Here is a 16,955-nt window from a genome sequence, read left to right on the forward strand (position 1 = left end):
ATTTCACCTGAAATATAGTCCATTTTAGAGAAGACTGGGTTGCTGGGAAAAAGGTATATACCATCTTTATTGGATGAGTTTTCAGTATTTCTGTTACATCCATTTGAGCTATGATTCTATGGTAACTTTGAAGATTATATTTTATTTGAATAACATATAAAGATGAGAATGGGATAATGAAGTAACACAGTGCAATTTTATGATGACTTTTCTGACTTTAGACATATTTGTCTTTTTTTTTTTAATTGAAAAAGGCAACATTCAGGTCACTTATATTTACAAGTGTTAGATGTTATTGTATTTTCCCTTTACTAATATCTAGTGGTCTATACTATGTCTCCTGACTAATTTTGGCTAAAAATGTTCTTTCTAGATGTAAGAACAGCTACATGAGTTTGTTTTATCCTTTGATTCACTTGGTGCATTGACTTCCATTTTTGGCAGTCTGTAAGTATCTTTACCAAGTCTGGGGGTGGGATTCTTAGGTACAGCAGAGTTGACTTTTGTTTTGTTTTGTTTTGTAATCAAATCAGCCATTTTCATGTCTTTCTTGGTGAACTGAGGTCACAAAAATTTAAGGCTATTAATGGAAGATGATTATTACTCCTGTAATTCCATTGTTTTTTCTAGTCATTTGGACTGATCTTTGATCTCTCTTGTTCACATTTGAAATTTGCTGGTTTTCTCTGTTGGACATAATGGCATTTTTCTGAGCCTTCTTGTTTATATGTTACATTCATAAAACTTTTTTTCCTGTATTTTTGTGATGGAACACCATGTTTCTCCATTGTATCCTCTCAGATACCCTCAGTAGTATTAGTTTGGTAGTTATGAAGTATTTAATTTGTGCCTATCTTGAAATATTCTTTTCAATTGACAATTTTTAAAGATAGCCTTGATATGGTGATTTTTCTAGAAGACCTACTTATTTTGAGGACTTGAAATATGTTGTTTCATGACATACTGGCTTTTACATTTGCTGATATGAGGCAGAATGTTTGCTTTTGTAGATAAGTATTTTTTTTTTCTTTTGGTAATATCTATTTGGAGTTCTAAATGCCCCTTGTGTTTGTATGACATCTCTCTAGATCTGGAAATTTTTCTGTTATAATTTTATTGAATAGATTCTCTATGCCTTTAGTATTTATCTCAGTCCTTGTTTTGGCTTGTGGATTGTTTTGGTGTAGTCTCTTGAGCATATCACCGAGCTCTTGGACATGATAGCCATGGCTGCTGAGCTTTATTGTTATTGCTGATGAATGCAGTTTACCTTGACTTTGCTTGCTATTCCTGGCCTCCTTTCTTTTGCCCAGTAGGGCTACAGATGTTTCTTTCCGTTGTGTTTTGTATTTGGTATGCTTAAGTTTTCATTTTCAATATTTTTACTTGTTTCACTCTCTCCAAAGATTAGTTTCCTTGAATTTTTCTTCCATGTTGTGGACATTTTCCTTCAACATTGTAAATTTTCTCATTAATTTTGCTGAATTTTCCCTCTATGTTAACCAATTCCTACCCAGGTCCTAGATTGAATTCAACTGTTCATTTGTGTCCTCTGTGAGGCCATTGATCAATTTTACTAGTAATTTTTTGAAATCTTCCTTCTGCATTTTACCTACTTAAGTTTCTTTTAATTTAATTAAACTTGATATGTTATGATCTTTAGGATGGGTAATATACTTTGCATATCTGTGTTGTAAGTTGTGCATGTTGGTTTGCATACATTTAATGTTTGTTGGTTTGTTTGTTTGTTTTCATTAAACTAGTCTTTGTAATGAATAGTCTCTTGTTAAGAGCTCATGTCCTGGTACCATTCAATGAAGGAAAATAAGCTATTATAATGGCAACAATATCAATCCACTCAAGAAAAAAAAGTACACTTAAAATCAATTACAGCATCTTTTTTTTCAGGAAACGTTTGTTTTCAGCCAGTTTTGATGCTTTACTTTTCCTAGGTTCAGAGCCCTTCCAAATGATTTAGGCTACTGGAGGCCCCATCTCCACATAAGAACTCTGGCAAGACCAGTCTAGTTTTGAAGCTATGATTTGTAAGCTTCAAGAACATAATGCTAATCACAGATTTTGTTGCAAGAACTGTACCATTCAACAATGTCATTTTGAACATGAAAGAACTGTACGTGTTGAAAATACCCTGAAACAATGGATTCACTCTACCAGTACTCTTAAAGGGTAATGTTTATACTATACATTTGCTTTTAAGTGAATTGCATGTCTCTCTAGTATGCACACTTCACCTTTGTTATTATTGGCCAGTCATTAAAGCAAGCCGACAGCTTGTTCAACACAAGAAGTATGTGTTCTGCTTCACTGATGTGGTGAACCCAACATGGCTCAGGGAAATTTTGCAGAAAAGGGAGCAGAAAGAATGTCAGAGCCACATGTTGAATCACGATATGCAGAGACATTTATCTTACCCATAACTGTGGGCTGACTCCACAATGCATGACCCATATACCTCAACAAGGAGGGGCCAAGAGGAGGAGGTAGGTCACAGATGAGCCTAATAATGGTACCAAACTGACCTTATTTGCTGAATACAAAACTAATTAATAAAAAAAATTAAAAATTAAAAAAAATCTTTAAAAAAAAGAGGTAAGTGTTCAAATACTGTTATGACACTGTATCTACCTTCTTCCTTGTTTAGGCCTTTGCTGCCACTTTGGAATGTGGAAAGATGCACATAATTAGGAATGTACTAGTTATGCTGTTTTCACCATGAAACTATAGTTCTCTTAGGAAGCAGAGAGCTACTGTTGGTCTTACAGGACATGTTTACCTACCAAAAAATGCTTCAGAAAACTTGAGGGTGGAGAGGTGTCTCAGTGGTTAAGACACTTGTCAGCAAAGCCTAACAACCCAGGTTTCATTCCCTAGTACCCACATAAAGCCGTATGCACAAAGTGCCCATGTATCTGGAGCTCATTAGCAGTAGCTGGAGGCCCTTGCACATACCCATTCTCTCTCTCTGTCTTCATCTTGCTCTCTCTCACACACACACTTTATGCATCATATGTTGCTATATAACTAGTCTTCTGAAAAAGAAATGGAAACTGAATCAATCTATAATATTTCAATGTACTAAAATTTGATTAGGCTGATGGAGGATTCTTTGGACTTCTCCTATGGTTGGAGTTAAAGAGTGGTAGATATGGAATCATATGAAGGTTTCTCCTCTCACATGTCTGGTTGACCTTGATATCACCAGTCACTGTGAGCTGGAGCATGCTAGACTTGTCTAGCTGTAACTTCAGGTTCCATGTTTGTGGATATATTGAAACCAACCACATATTGAAAATATTTGGGCTGGAGAGATGTCTTAATTGTTAAGTGCTTGCCTGTGAAGCCTAAGGACCCTGGTTTGAGGCTTGATTCCCCAGGACCCATGTAAGCCAGGTGTACAAAGGGGCTCATGCATCTGGAGTTCGTTTGAAAAGAAAATATTTGAAGGAGGGCCTGGGGTGTTTGTTCAACAGTTAAAGCCAGTTGGCTGAGGTTCAATTCCCCTGTACCCAGATAAAACAAAATGTACAAAGTAGGACATGTGTTCAAAGTTCATTTTCAAGGACAAAAGGACCTAGAACACCCACACACTTTCTCTCTCTGTTCCTTTCTCTCTCTCAGTCTCTGTTTCATATAAATAAATTTTGAAATATATTTGAAATAAACACTAGGTCCCTACTGAACATGTATGTTTTCATCATTATTTACTAAACAATGTATAATATATTAACTAGTTAACCAGTGCTTACATTGCATTAGATATTATAAGTAATCTAGAAAAAGGCTTACATAGTATATGAGAGAGTATGCTCTTAGAAATAGTATTCAACATCATACAAGGGTCTTGAGCTATTGCAGATTTGGGCATCTACAAAGAGGCTAAGATTGATCCATCCTCCATCCCATGAAGATCAGGGGCTAATTGCATACTGCATGGATTTGATCACAGCATCATCAATAGTTTTCAAGGCAACCATTGGGAAGAAATCCAAGTGGATGCTGTAACATTGTTTATTAAGAGCACTGAAAGCCATGCATAGTTAGTTCTGCCTTGTTATATAGTATATGAGTCAGGAGTCAGTCAGAACTACAGAAATGGAGTGTGGAATATATTGGAGCTTATTTGGGGGATAAATTAGGCAGGTTTGATAACCATTAGTTATGGCAAGACAAAATTGGGACTCTTGGATATAACTTCTACTGTTCATAGGAAGATGTCTCCTTCAGAGAAGATTCAGGTCTGTTTTTAACATATGGCTGAACAAGATTCAATCAGTTTCTCTATCTCATTCATATCTTAAAACCCACTGACTATGGATGTGAAGCACATTTGCAAACACTTTCACCCTATGGCTTCAATAACTAGGAACTATATCCTATCCAACTTGACACATAAAGATGACAGCACAATATGTTATATTCATTTACATATATGTGCATATATTTATGCATATTAAAATAGCTACAATCTTAAATCTTGAAATTATATGCAAGTAGTTTTTAAAATTTTCATTGATGAGTCATTTTGTTTTTTAAAAATAATTTCTAGAGTAATATATTTGTGCATACAGATATGTTTATATATTCAGTTTTGTTAGGAATTGTTAATACATTTTGGGATTTAAATTATTACTAACATAAATATTAAATAGTTTCTAACAACTATATTTTATAATAGCCTATAGACTCTTATATCCCTATATCCAAACTGGAGATACTCAACCCTATCAGAATAAGAATTCTATAATTACCGGGCTGGAGAGATGGCTTAGCGGTTAAGCGCTTGCCTGTGAAGACTAAGGACCCTGGTTCGAGGCTCAGTTCCCCAGGTCCCACGTTAGCCAGATGCACAAGGGGGCGCACGCATCTGGAGTTCGTTTGCAGAGGCTGGAAGCTCTGGCATGCCCATTCTCTCTTTCTCCCTCTATCTGTCTTTCTCTCTGTGTCTGTCGCTCTCAAATAAATAAATAAAATTTTAAAAAAAAATTTAAAAAAAGAATTCTATAATTACCAATTTTTAACTAGTACTTAATCACCATTTACATCCACACCATGCTTACACATTGCTGTACTTACAGGAAAGTTTGCAGCCTCAATTTAATGACAGATATGGAGGTTGAGGGTACTGTTGCCTCATCACAGTCATTAGGGTGCCTATACAATACAATGGGGAATTCAAGACAAGCCTGACCAACATAGATAGTTCCAGGTCTCCCTGTGCTACAAGATGAGATTTTTATCTCTAATGAACAAACAATAATACATATATATGTATGTACATGCATGGTTGGAGCTGTAGCTTAAGTGGTAAAATACATGACTTGAAAACATGAATATCTGAGCAAGCCATCCAGTGTCCTTTAAAATGCTGGTGTGGTAACATTCACCTGCAAACAAAGAACTGGTCCCTAATAGTTGCTGGCTAGCCAGTCAAGATTCGCTTGTGAATGCCTGTAAAACATGAGTCTATGTCAAAGGAGGTGGATGAAATACCTTAGGATAATACCCTAAATTATCCATTAGCCTCCACATGCACACACACATACACACACTCACTCATGCATGAATAAATGCATACATGAACACACAAAAATAAATCAGTTGATGAATGAAGTATAATTTTAAGGGCATAATCTTCACTGCATGAAAATTAGAGTCACAGTTTGAGTTACCTCCATTTGAAATCCAACCTTACCCTCCAAATCTTTAACCATCTCTTGGATACATTGTTCTGATGACTGAGACCAGTTTAATGACCTTCTAAACATCTGAGTAGAAAGAAACATTGACATTTGAGAGTGAATTTCTTCTGTTGTTCTGTAGACAAGAGCCTCATTGCCAGCTGCATCACACTTAGATTCTGAAAATAGCCTGTTTGCAGACCACAGCCCATAGTATTTCAGGGAAGAGCCTTGTAGCATTGAGGAAACTTGGGATCTTTTCCATGGGCTTTTGGCCTTCATATCTCTGTTTCTGTTTGTTTTTGCCTAAATGTGCATTAGCCACACATTATTTTATTACGTTTTTCACAATTACACACTTTAAAAATACTTATAAAGAGGACCTAGTAACATACATAAAATAGATTTTAAACATTTACTTGAATGCAAGAAAACTTCCTAATTTTTTTAAATATTTATTTATTTATTTATTTATTTATTTGAGAGCGACAGACACAGAGAGAAAGACAGAGGGAGAGAGAGAGAATGGGCGCACCAGGGCTTCCAGCCTCTGCAAACGAACTCCAGACACGTGCGCCCCCTTGTGCATCTGTCTAACGTGGGTCCTGGGGAATCAAGCCTCAAACCAGGGTCCTTAGGCTTCACAGGCAAGTGCTTAACCGCTAAGCCATCTCTCCAGCCCAAGAAAACATCCTAATTTTATGTAGAATAAATAACAAATAATAATAAATAATAAATGTAGTTTTATTTAATATATTACTGATATGTTTAAACTCATTTCCTATGTTTTTCTATTATTATTGACAACATATTTCATATAAATGCATCATGTGTCGATGCCCTCTTTTCCCTCATCCCTGCTCCATTCTACTGGGGACCCTCCAGTGATTTAGAAGACAATAATATATTTAAGAGATATTTTGCTACTAGAGTCTGTTTACAGAACTTTAGATCACAAATGTGAGATCCAGTGACTGCATATAATAACAAGCTTGAAGCAGTTTCAATGTTCAGCATTCTGTGAATGCTTATCCAAGCAAAAGCAAGTGAAAAATAGATCTAAATGTACAGTGCCTTGCCAAGCCTGTGTGTGACATGAAAGTTAAGCCTTCAAAAACAACATGTATTTTCAAACTTCCTTTTCTAAGGACCTACCACTCATAAAATATTTTCCTTCATTATATGGAGGCCCAGTGAGTTAGGAAATTGAGCCCCAAACCATTAAATATATATCATTATAATTGTCAACATATATAACATTAGATCACAAAACATAAAATTCCATAGAATAGTGAGTATTTTAAGAATCCATTAATGTTACCCTGATGTGAAAATAGAAAATAATTTATGTGAATATTTGTTGAAATATAGTTAACTTTATAGCAATGTGTTTAAAAAACAGTCACTCATGTAAACTACTGAAAGGTTCAGCTATGAATTTATCATAGGTGTAATCAATCTGTATTAAAATAATTCTAGATTGCTAGACTTAGTAGGTCAGAGTTTTTCTCATTGGATTGTTTCCTACTCTGAAAAGCATTTGTTTTTAAAGTGGCATATATCCACATGAATTGTTGGAGAAACTAATGGCAATTCAGATGTGGTATAGTCTAGAAAAACATTTAAAGGATCTGTGACAAGTTTTTCTAATGCAGGTGAAGAATTGTAATGTAACAATGAGAAAAGACTGTGAAAGTAATCTGCAGCGCAAATATGAGCAATTATTACAGCAAGAGTGGCTCTGTGCAATATAAGATATAGCATTTAGACTTGTCTAGCCATGAATATATCTTCCTTGCAGATATAAAAGCTTCCAATTTCCGGTCACAGTTTATAATAACTGCAACAAAGACCCTCACCAGATCACTATTCAAGATCTCTATAAACATTAGCACAGAATTTCATGTCATTTTGGTTTATAAAAATGACAAAATTGTCTCTTTAGAAATTAAGCTATTTATAAGTTAAGACACATTAGGAGTTATTTTCTGACAGGTAGAAATGTAAAATTGGCAGAAAACTACTAATGAGATGATTGAACAATATCTTGAATTTCTGGAATCATGAGCTGCTTGATCCTGAATCTCTTTGTAATGTTAAGATTTTCATAGCTTAATAAACATACCTAAGGTAAGACTCAAGAAATCTCCACTGGATTGCTTTTTCTCCTATTTCCTCAGGAAAAATATTTAGCTTGACTTGTTTTTATACTTCCCAATAACAGCATATTACATACTATGCTAAGATTTCTCTAACTTATTTATTTTCTTAAATATATAGTTGATACACAGAGAGAGGCAGATAGAGATACAGAATGATAAGATGATAGATGATAAGTAGATTAGATAGATAGATAGATAGATGATAGATAGAAGATAGACAGATGGATGATAGATAGATAGATGATAGATGGATAGATGGATGACAGACAGATACAGAATGGGCCTGCAAGGCCCTCTAGCCACTACAATTTAATCCACACACATGTATCACCTTGGGCATGTGGCTTTACATGAATACTGGGGAATCGAACCTGGGTCCTTAGACTTTGCAGGCAAGTACCTTGCCTGGTAAACCATCTTCCCAGCCCTCCTCTAACTTATAAAACAATAGTAACATAGGTTTTAGGTTGAAAAAAATGTTGAGTGTTCACTATTACAAATGCACAAGAAATGATATGTCTGAAAGGCTGAAATTTTGAGTCTAGTATGCACAAAATATCACACTTCCTAGTCTTCTCTAGTGAGGTAGTATTCAGGACACATGGAAAGGGTAATGATGGTGTGCCTAAGCACTCAGTTAGCACACTAAAAGTGTTATGCAAATGTGATGAAACTGTCCATGGTCTGAGCATACTAGAAAGAGCAAGCTGGTTCTGAATGACTTTTGTAAATGAATTTTTTTTTCGCTCTTTGGTGTTTTTGGTTTTTTGAGGTAGGATCTCACTCTAGCCCAGGCTGACATGGAATTCACTATGCTGTCTCAGAGTGGCCTTGAACTCATGGTGATCCCCCTACCTCTGCCTCCCAAGTACTGGGATTAAAGGCATGGGCCACCATGCCCTGCTGTAAATTAAATTTTACTCGCTATAAGCCACTTGCTTACATTTTTGTCTATAACAGCTTTTCTGCTATAAAAGGAAGGTTTAATACTTGTGACAGAGACCATGCAGCCAGCAAAATTCTGAAATATTCATTATCTAGACTTTTAAGAAGTGTGCTGACTGCTGTTATAAGGAATCATTATGGAGCCTTAGAATGAGAAGAAAAAAAAAAAAGGAAAAAAGAAAGAAAGAAAGAAATATCTTGCCTATGGAAAACCTGCAAACTATTTTCTCCAAATCGTGGAGTTTCTTGCTCTCATTACTTTGGAGAGGAGTCATATGATGGGCCTTAGGATATTAAAGACAGTAACAGCTCTGCGGAAGAGCATGGAGATCCCAGTGATTCACAGCACTTAAATCTCTTGGGCGGAAAAAGGAGGTTGATTTACAGTTTATTTAAGTGGCAGTAATTATGACACCTGCAATGTGTGACATTTTGTATAACTTCCAGTATTATTTCATCTTTAGTATTAAACAATAAATCTTGATATGGCTTTTAGGATTAGGAGAATAGTTAAGTGCATAAGCACCGGTGCTGTTCCTGGTAGATGGACGATATATCAGAAAGTTTCCATTCTTCTTCAGCACCTCATTTTTTTTCTTTGCTCATCTATTCATTTGTTGCTTCTTGGCCAAAAAGGAAACCTTCTTTGAAAATCTATATTGCTGAGAAGTAAAAGGCATAACTCACCAAGAGTAGGCATATATAAGCCTGTTTTAACTTCATCTCCAATTTTCCTTTGATCTACATCTTTTTATCATTTTTAATATAACAAAATTCTAGATGAACTTTAACATAAGTCTGAGTAAATTAACATCTGGTGATTCCCATGTGATTAGTAAAGTCTATTGCTATTAATAAAATATAGCTTAGTTCAGAAACTATTAGCTTGTAAATATAATGATTCCATTACTATATCAAAGTAGTTCCAAAACTGCTTCTTAGGGCTTTTGTTATTTAGTACTGCCACAATTTTTAAACCAATTAGACTTTATTGAAATTTCATGGGAGTTAAGATCATATTTTTATGAAAATACAGAGAACGAGTTGGGAGCACATTAGCTTTAGTCGCTGGAGGTGAAAGTCTCAATATCTTTCTCTCTTTTTCTCTTTCTCTTTCTCTCTTTCTCCTTCTCCCCTTCCCGCCCTCCCTTCCGTTCTCCCTCCGTTCTTCCTCTTCCCTGTCATACCATATTTTAGTTTATTAGTCTACAGGTCTTAAGTCTTCCCATCATATTTGTGTTAGATTTAGAAAAGGTGTATCAGAGCCTAATTAAGACTCAATAGTGGTTTGAATATCTCCATTTCATTTTTGTATCTCTAAAATCAGTTGGCTCTAAGTTTATTACCACATAGCAGTAATTACTATACCTGTATTTTATTTTGATGTTGTACAACCAGACATCATTACTATGCAATAACTTACAAAGATTATATATAGTTAAAATTTTAATGAATGAAAGGAAAATGGTATGGAAATGTATAACTATTACCAAATTCATTTATATTTTGCTCTTTTAAACTTTATTTGCATGTGTATATTTGTTTGGCTTGGATTCTTTTGAGTATGCATGCTTGAAGGCAAGTTGGCACACACACACTGAAGGTGTGTGCAAGTGTGCATGCTGAGGAAACCAAAGGGCAATGTCACATGTCTTTCTCGTTTACTTTCCACCTTTCTTTTATTTGACAAGATCTCTCTTTAAACCTGGAATTAACCCATTCAGCTAGACTAGTTAGCCAGCACACAAGCCCCAGAGTTCTTCCCAGTGGCTGTGGCTAAGAATATTTAAGCAGTTGCTACACCCTCTGTAAACACCCAGGTTGAAATTAAATTAAGCATTTTACAGAAAGCCAAGTAGAAGATTAGAGAGAACATCCTAAAAGTTTGGTGTCTTTATTAATCTACATGAGTTCTAGAGATAAGTGAAGAAAAGTGTAGGTCACAAAATAATCCTGTGTTTGATCAGAAAAATTTCATTTCAAAATATGAGACCCAAAAACTTTCTTCTCTTTCTATCTGCTAAAGGTATATAAAATAATAAAAACCACTATGAAATTATACACAAACATAAACCACATGCAAATTTCTGCTCACATGACATGATCATCATCATCATCTCCCAACAGTGTATGATAGACATATGTTGAAAGCTTGGGAAAAGCATGTTAAATGATTAACAAGGAAGAAACTAAGAACGTCCTTTCCAAAAATGCTTCAGAGATTCTAACAGAGGTTTTAGCTAGGGTCTCTGGGCCTTGACTTCCTCTGGGACATCTATTTGAGTAGTTACTAAGCTCTGTGGAAAATGTCCTTAAGTAGAAGGGAAAGATCTGTGATTGAAGACACTAGTGTGAGATAGACCCCAATCTGGTCTGTAATCAACTGCTGAGTAGTCATTTGCTGTAGCAAACCTCTAATCTAGTGTTGCTGAGGATAGCTGAAAACAACTCAATGTGGGAATAAATCTAAAGGCCCTTACTTCTTCTTTGACAACTTCTGAAAGTTCACATTACTTTAGAATTCAATTAGAAGTAAGACAGTATTATAAAAGCAGAGTTTGAAAAGCTAGTATCTATTATAGTGAAACCGTTTTCCTGTCTCACACTTCAAACATTTATTTTATAAGCAGAGAAAAGTGAATCTAAGCATCAACTTAGTAAATGTTCATCATTATTATAAATAATCCTAATTTGCAAACTTGTCCTAGGTGTACTTGTCAAAACTTGTCCCAACTGTGCTCAGTAGCTATAAAGTATCCTGTGACCTACCTGACAGTTGTACACACAGCAGCCATTACTTAGAGAATTATGACAAGGAACTTCATCAGACTAAAATTCACTTTAACAGACAAAAATTGACGTGACCAGAAAATATCTGGCTATTGTAAGTTAGAAACAAATTATCAACTAGGATTTAGGTATCTCTTGGAATAATTTTCATGTGTGACAATTAAGTTGTGTTGCAAACTTGATCAGATTAGGACTCTGGTGAGTGATATGCCCTTTGGGAAGATCTAGCAATGATTGTCTAAGAGAGGAAGTCCTACTTCCAGAATGGGTAGCCCTTCTGGAGGGAAACTGAAAATAAGGAAGCTGCAGGAGATCTTGCATCATTCCTTTATTTTTATTTTTACTTTTTTTTTTTCCATTGTCAGGGCTACTTGCTAGTGTGGACTTTTTGCCTAGCTCTTCTTGCTACTGGACATTAGAACCCAGCCTGTATCCGGGATCATGGGGGGAATAGCTACGTGGTACTGAAATTCTTCAGCTTACACCCAGGTAAATGGACTGAGCATTTACCTGGTTCTTCAGCTCTCCACCTTGTGAACAGCTACTGCTGGGATGCATAACCAACATCTCATGAGATAATTGAATAAACCCTCTTCCTATCAGTTCTAGAGACTGTGAGAGTGTGTGCAAGGAGTTGCTCATGCTGTCTCTTAGGATAGATTTCCATTAAAATGCACTTCATCAACGATTAATATTTAAGATACATTTGGGTTAGAAAAATAAAGCCACCCACTAAATTTTATAGCTATATTTCAGCAAGTGAGCCTTATAGGAAAAGCTTATTGCTACTGCAACCCAATGGAAGAATTGCGTGACATTTTGGTACACATTTGGATATTCCAAGGATCAGGATTTCTAAAGAGGTTTTATATTTTGTTTTGTTTTTGTGGTGCTGGGGATTAAACTTAGGGCCTTGTGCAGGCAAAGCAAATGCCTTTTCAATGATCCACAGTCCTGGCCATTAGATTCAGCATTTGAATCATTCATTAATCACTATAAATGAGATGTTAATAGAGTTCTCATAATAATGTGCAAATATTGTGTATACTTGATTTGTTCAATGTTTCTCCATTTTTTAAAAAAAGTTTATTATTTATTTATTTATGAGAGAGAGAAAAAAAGAAAAACATAGAGAGGGGGGAGAGAGAAAATGGATGCTCCAGGGCATCCAGCCACTGCAAACAAACTCCAGATACATGCAACCCCTTGTGCATTTGGATCATGTGAGTCCTGGGAATCGAACTGAGGTCCTTTGGCTTTGCAGGCCAATGCAAGGGGAGGGGAGAGGGGAGGGGGGAGGGGAGGAGAGAGGAGAGGAGAGGAGAGGAGAGGAGAGGAGAGGAGGGGAGGGGAGGGGAGGGGAGGGGAGGGGAGGGGAGAGGAGAGGAGGGGAGGGGAGAGGAGAGGAGAGGAGAGGTGGAAATGGGAATGGGAATGGGAATGGGAATGGGAATTGGAATGGGAATGGGAATGGGAATGCCAGGGCCTCTGGATACTGCAACTGAATTCCAGACACATAACACCACTTTATGCATCTGGCTTATGTAGCAATCAAATCTGGGTGCAATAGTGGCACACAGCCATGGTGGGGAAACAACTGCTCGAGGTTTAGTTAACTGACTGACCCCCTCAGTGGTATGGGACCCATAGCTGGAGCTGGGAAATAAGTCAGAACTATATCCAAACATAAACCCACTCTCCATTATCAGGCTACTATCAATCCTGGGCTTCAAGAGGGCCTACACCTATTAAATTCTCTCTATAAAAAAGTAAGGGTTATCTCATTTGTCCTGGTGCTAACTTACTCTCCATTGGAGAATCTGCTTTTCTTTTTGAGATAGATGCAGATCCTAAGGAGAGAGTCACCCTATCATACCTCAAAAGGGCCCTGGCTGAAACTAAGAAACTAAGAAAAATTGGCAAAACAAGCAAGGGGGCTGTTTTCTTGGTGAACCGGGTACCAGCACAAAGGTAAAGGAGATCAACACAGAGAAAAATCAACTCCTACCAAATCAGAGAGCCAGAGCCTCAGAGGCCCCCAACACCTCATCACTGAAGCAGAACAAAAATGAACCCAACATGGCTCAGGGAAATTTTGTGGAAGAGGGGGCAGAAAGAATGTCAGAACCACATGTTGGATCATGATGTGCAGAGACATTTGTCTTACCCATAACTGTGGGCTAACTCCACAAGGCATGACCCATATACCTTAACAAGGAGGGGCCAAGGGGAGGGGCTAGGTCATGGATGAGCCTAATAATGGTACCAAACTGAATGTATTTGCTGAATACAAAAATCAATTAAAAAATTTAAAAAAAGAAAGTCATAAACTATATCCTTTTCAAAATATTATAAAAGTAGAAGAACTTTTAACATTTAAATGAAACTTAATGAGTAATATTCATGTTCACCAAATATAAAAAATTAGTAGTACTGACAGTAATGAGTGAGATTTGATGTTTTCCAACACATTCTTTTTTTAAAAATTTATTATTTTTATTTATTTATTTATTTGAGAGCAACAGACAGAGAGAGAAAGAGGGAGAGAGAGAGAGAGAGAGAGAATGGGCACACCAGGGCCTCCAGCAACGACATGTGCGCCCCCTTGTGCATCTGGCTAATATGGGTCCTGGGGAATCAAGCCTCGAACCAGGGTCCTTAGGCTTCACAGGCAAGCGCTTAACCGCTAAGCCATCTCTCCAGCCCTCCAACACATTCTTGTAACATTGCTTTGCATGGGATATTATGTTAATATTAAAGTTAATATAAAGATAATCTAAATATTTAAGTTGTCCTAAATTTCAGGACATTCAGTAAATATTTAGTAATACCATAAGAAAAGTTGCTAACTAGTGGTTAGATATAGAGTGCTCTAATTATTTACATTTGCAACCTGCTCTGATAATGAATGTGCTATTTTTTACAATTCATATTGGATTACTTCTATACTCTTTTCATTCTTGCTCCATGAAAATACATTCACATAAATGTTATTTAAAAGGGGATTAAATGGGAATTAATTTATTGTGCTTAATAATATATGATAGGTTGTCACATAGCTAACACTTTATTTTATAATTTTTAAGTAAGATAGCTAGCATTAAGCATTGCATAGTATTAGTGGATACCAAACTTTTTAAAGGGTATTCTGTAGGATTCTACATGTGACTGAGGTGAAAGTAAAATAGAGGAAAATGAGTGTCTGGGGGCCACTATCTGTTCTCAGCAACCAGCTACTTAAGGGTCACATCAAGACCAAATGACCTTTTATGAAAAATCTTAGAAAAGATGGATGTGACATGTTGTGACTTTCTAAGAATATATAACTGAAGCTAATCAAAATAAATCTGAATTTCCTGAAAAACTGTGAAGTCCTATTACTACTTCTTTAACCTCTATCCAGATGTGCACCCCTATTAAAATGCTGGGATTTGTATTGTCATAATATCTATCTATCTATCTATCTATCTATCTATCTATCTATCTATCTATCCATCTATCTATTCCTCATACTTCCACTCCTGCTCCTGCTTGTGATTCCATATCACTATGCACAAAAGTGAGCCTTTCATCATTTCATCATTGATGGTTTGGGATTCTCAAGACAACACTCCAGGAGGGATATTATTCAGTGATGTAGCCATTGGTAAATTGTCTATTGTCCAGTAAATAACCCCTTACCCATGCTCATGAAAGCAACCCTAATTTAACTTAGTGACACCCCCACATACACACATACCTCTTTCACTTAAAAGGGTAATTGAGGACATGGGATGAATATCATGAAAATACATTATATATACAAATTCAACTGTCAAAACTAAAATAAAATAATAAAAAAGATTTATCAGGATAAACTACACTTCACAAATGAAAAAAAAAGTGTGATTACAATGTAGGTTACTGCTCAATACTTTGGTTTTTATAACACAGTGAAATTCAGTTTCTCTAAAATATATGCATATGTTAGGAAGGTTTATTTTAATTATGCTTATGAGTTTAGATTTTATAAAAATGCAAATTATCTATAACATTAAAATTATCAATGGTTGGTAATTCCTAGCCTCATTTCATCCAAGCAGATCTTAAGAGAAATTTGAAAGTTAAGTAGTTTTGCTAGACTTATTATGAGAAAAGAATCTAAAAAGTAATTAGAGTACCAACGCATTAGAGTAGGAGCTTGTTAAGAAGCCATTTCTCTTACTGTAATATATAGGGATCTGATCACATATGTGTTTTACCAAAAATAATTGGGCACATGGCACACACTTCACACACACACACACACACACACACACACACACATACACATCTGTATCTGTTGCTTAAATGTGAAATGTCCCCCATAGACTCAAGTCTTTAAACACTTGGTTCCCAGCTGGCAGCTCTGTTTGTGAAAGTCTTGAAAACTTTAGATGTAGCCTTGCTGAAGAAAGTGGATCACTGGGGTCAATTTTAAAAGGCTAGCCCCGATTCTTGTCTGCTGTCCCCTTCCTGACTACTGTTGCCATGAAACGTCCCCTTAAAACTGTAAATCAAAACCAATCATTCTATTCCTTAAGTTACTCCTGGTCAGGTATCTGTTTACAGTAATGAGGAAGTAACTAATACAATATCATTTATATTCCAATTGGTATCTTCATGATCAGTACTAACATAAGGCTTTGTTGGGGGGGGGGGTAATTGGGAAGCAATCTCATTTCTAATAGCCTTTAGTTTCCATGAAGACTACCTTCCTATACAGTAATCTTCCAGCCTACCTCTAATAACCCCTCTTCAGAAAAACATTAAGTGACCAGAAGAATAAGAAAGAAAAGGGGAGCTAGGCACGCTAAGTTAGCATCTTTCTTCTCCTTTTGAGGTTTACTTTAGAATGCATGTTCTTTGATGAGCTTAGCAATAAATGTTTTGGTTTGTATGTTGCTAGGATATTTTGTGACATGAGTGGTATGTGTTAGGTGTCTTATCAAATACTATGAAGCTATTTTTATGAAAATTATGTCTTTATATTTCAAGAATATTTCAGTTAGAAGAAAGTATTGTGAGAGAGTCACCTGACACCTTCAAGTGAGGTGACAGTAAGCTCATGAGTGATGATCTGGTCTGTCTCTAGCCAGGTATACAGCTGCTCTTCTCAATGGTACAACTACAAGATGGTAGAGACTGAAAAATGTTTTATTCTAGAACAAACGCCCAACCTCAGCAATCCATATGCTTGTTCTAAAAACCAGCCAACATGGACTTTATGAGTGTGTCACTTATGAAGGTACACAAATTTCTTGACATAGAAGGTCTGGGTACATGGCTCAATGTTCTCTTGCCACCATCTTGAAATTTTAAACATTTCTGAGCAAGAGAT

Source organism: Jaculus jaculus, chromosome 6 (genome assembly GCF_020740685.1).
Source record: "Jaculus jaculus isolate mJacJac1 chromosome 6, mJacJac1.mat.Y.cur, whole genome shotgun sequence".
NCBI lineage: Eukaryota > Metazoa > Chordata > Mammalia > Rodentia > Dipodidae > Jaculus > Jaculus jaculus.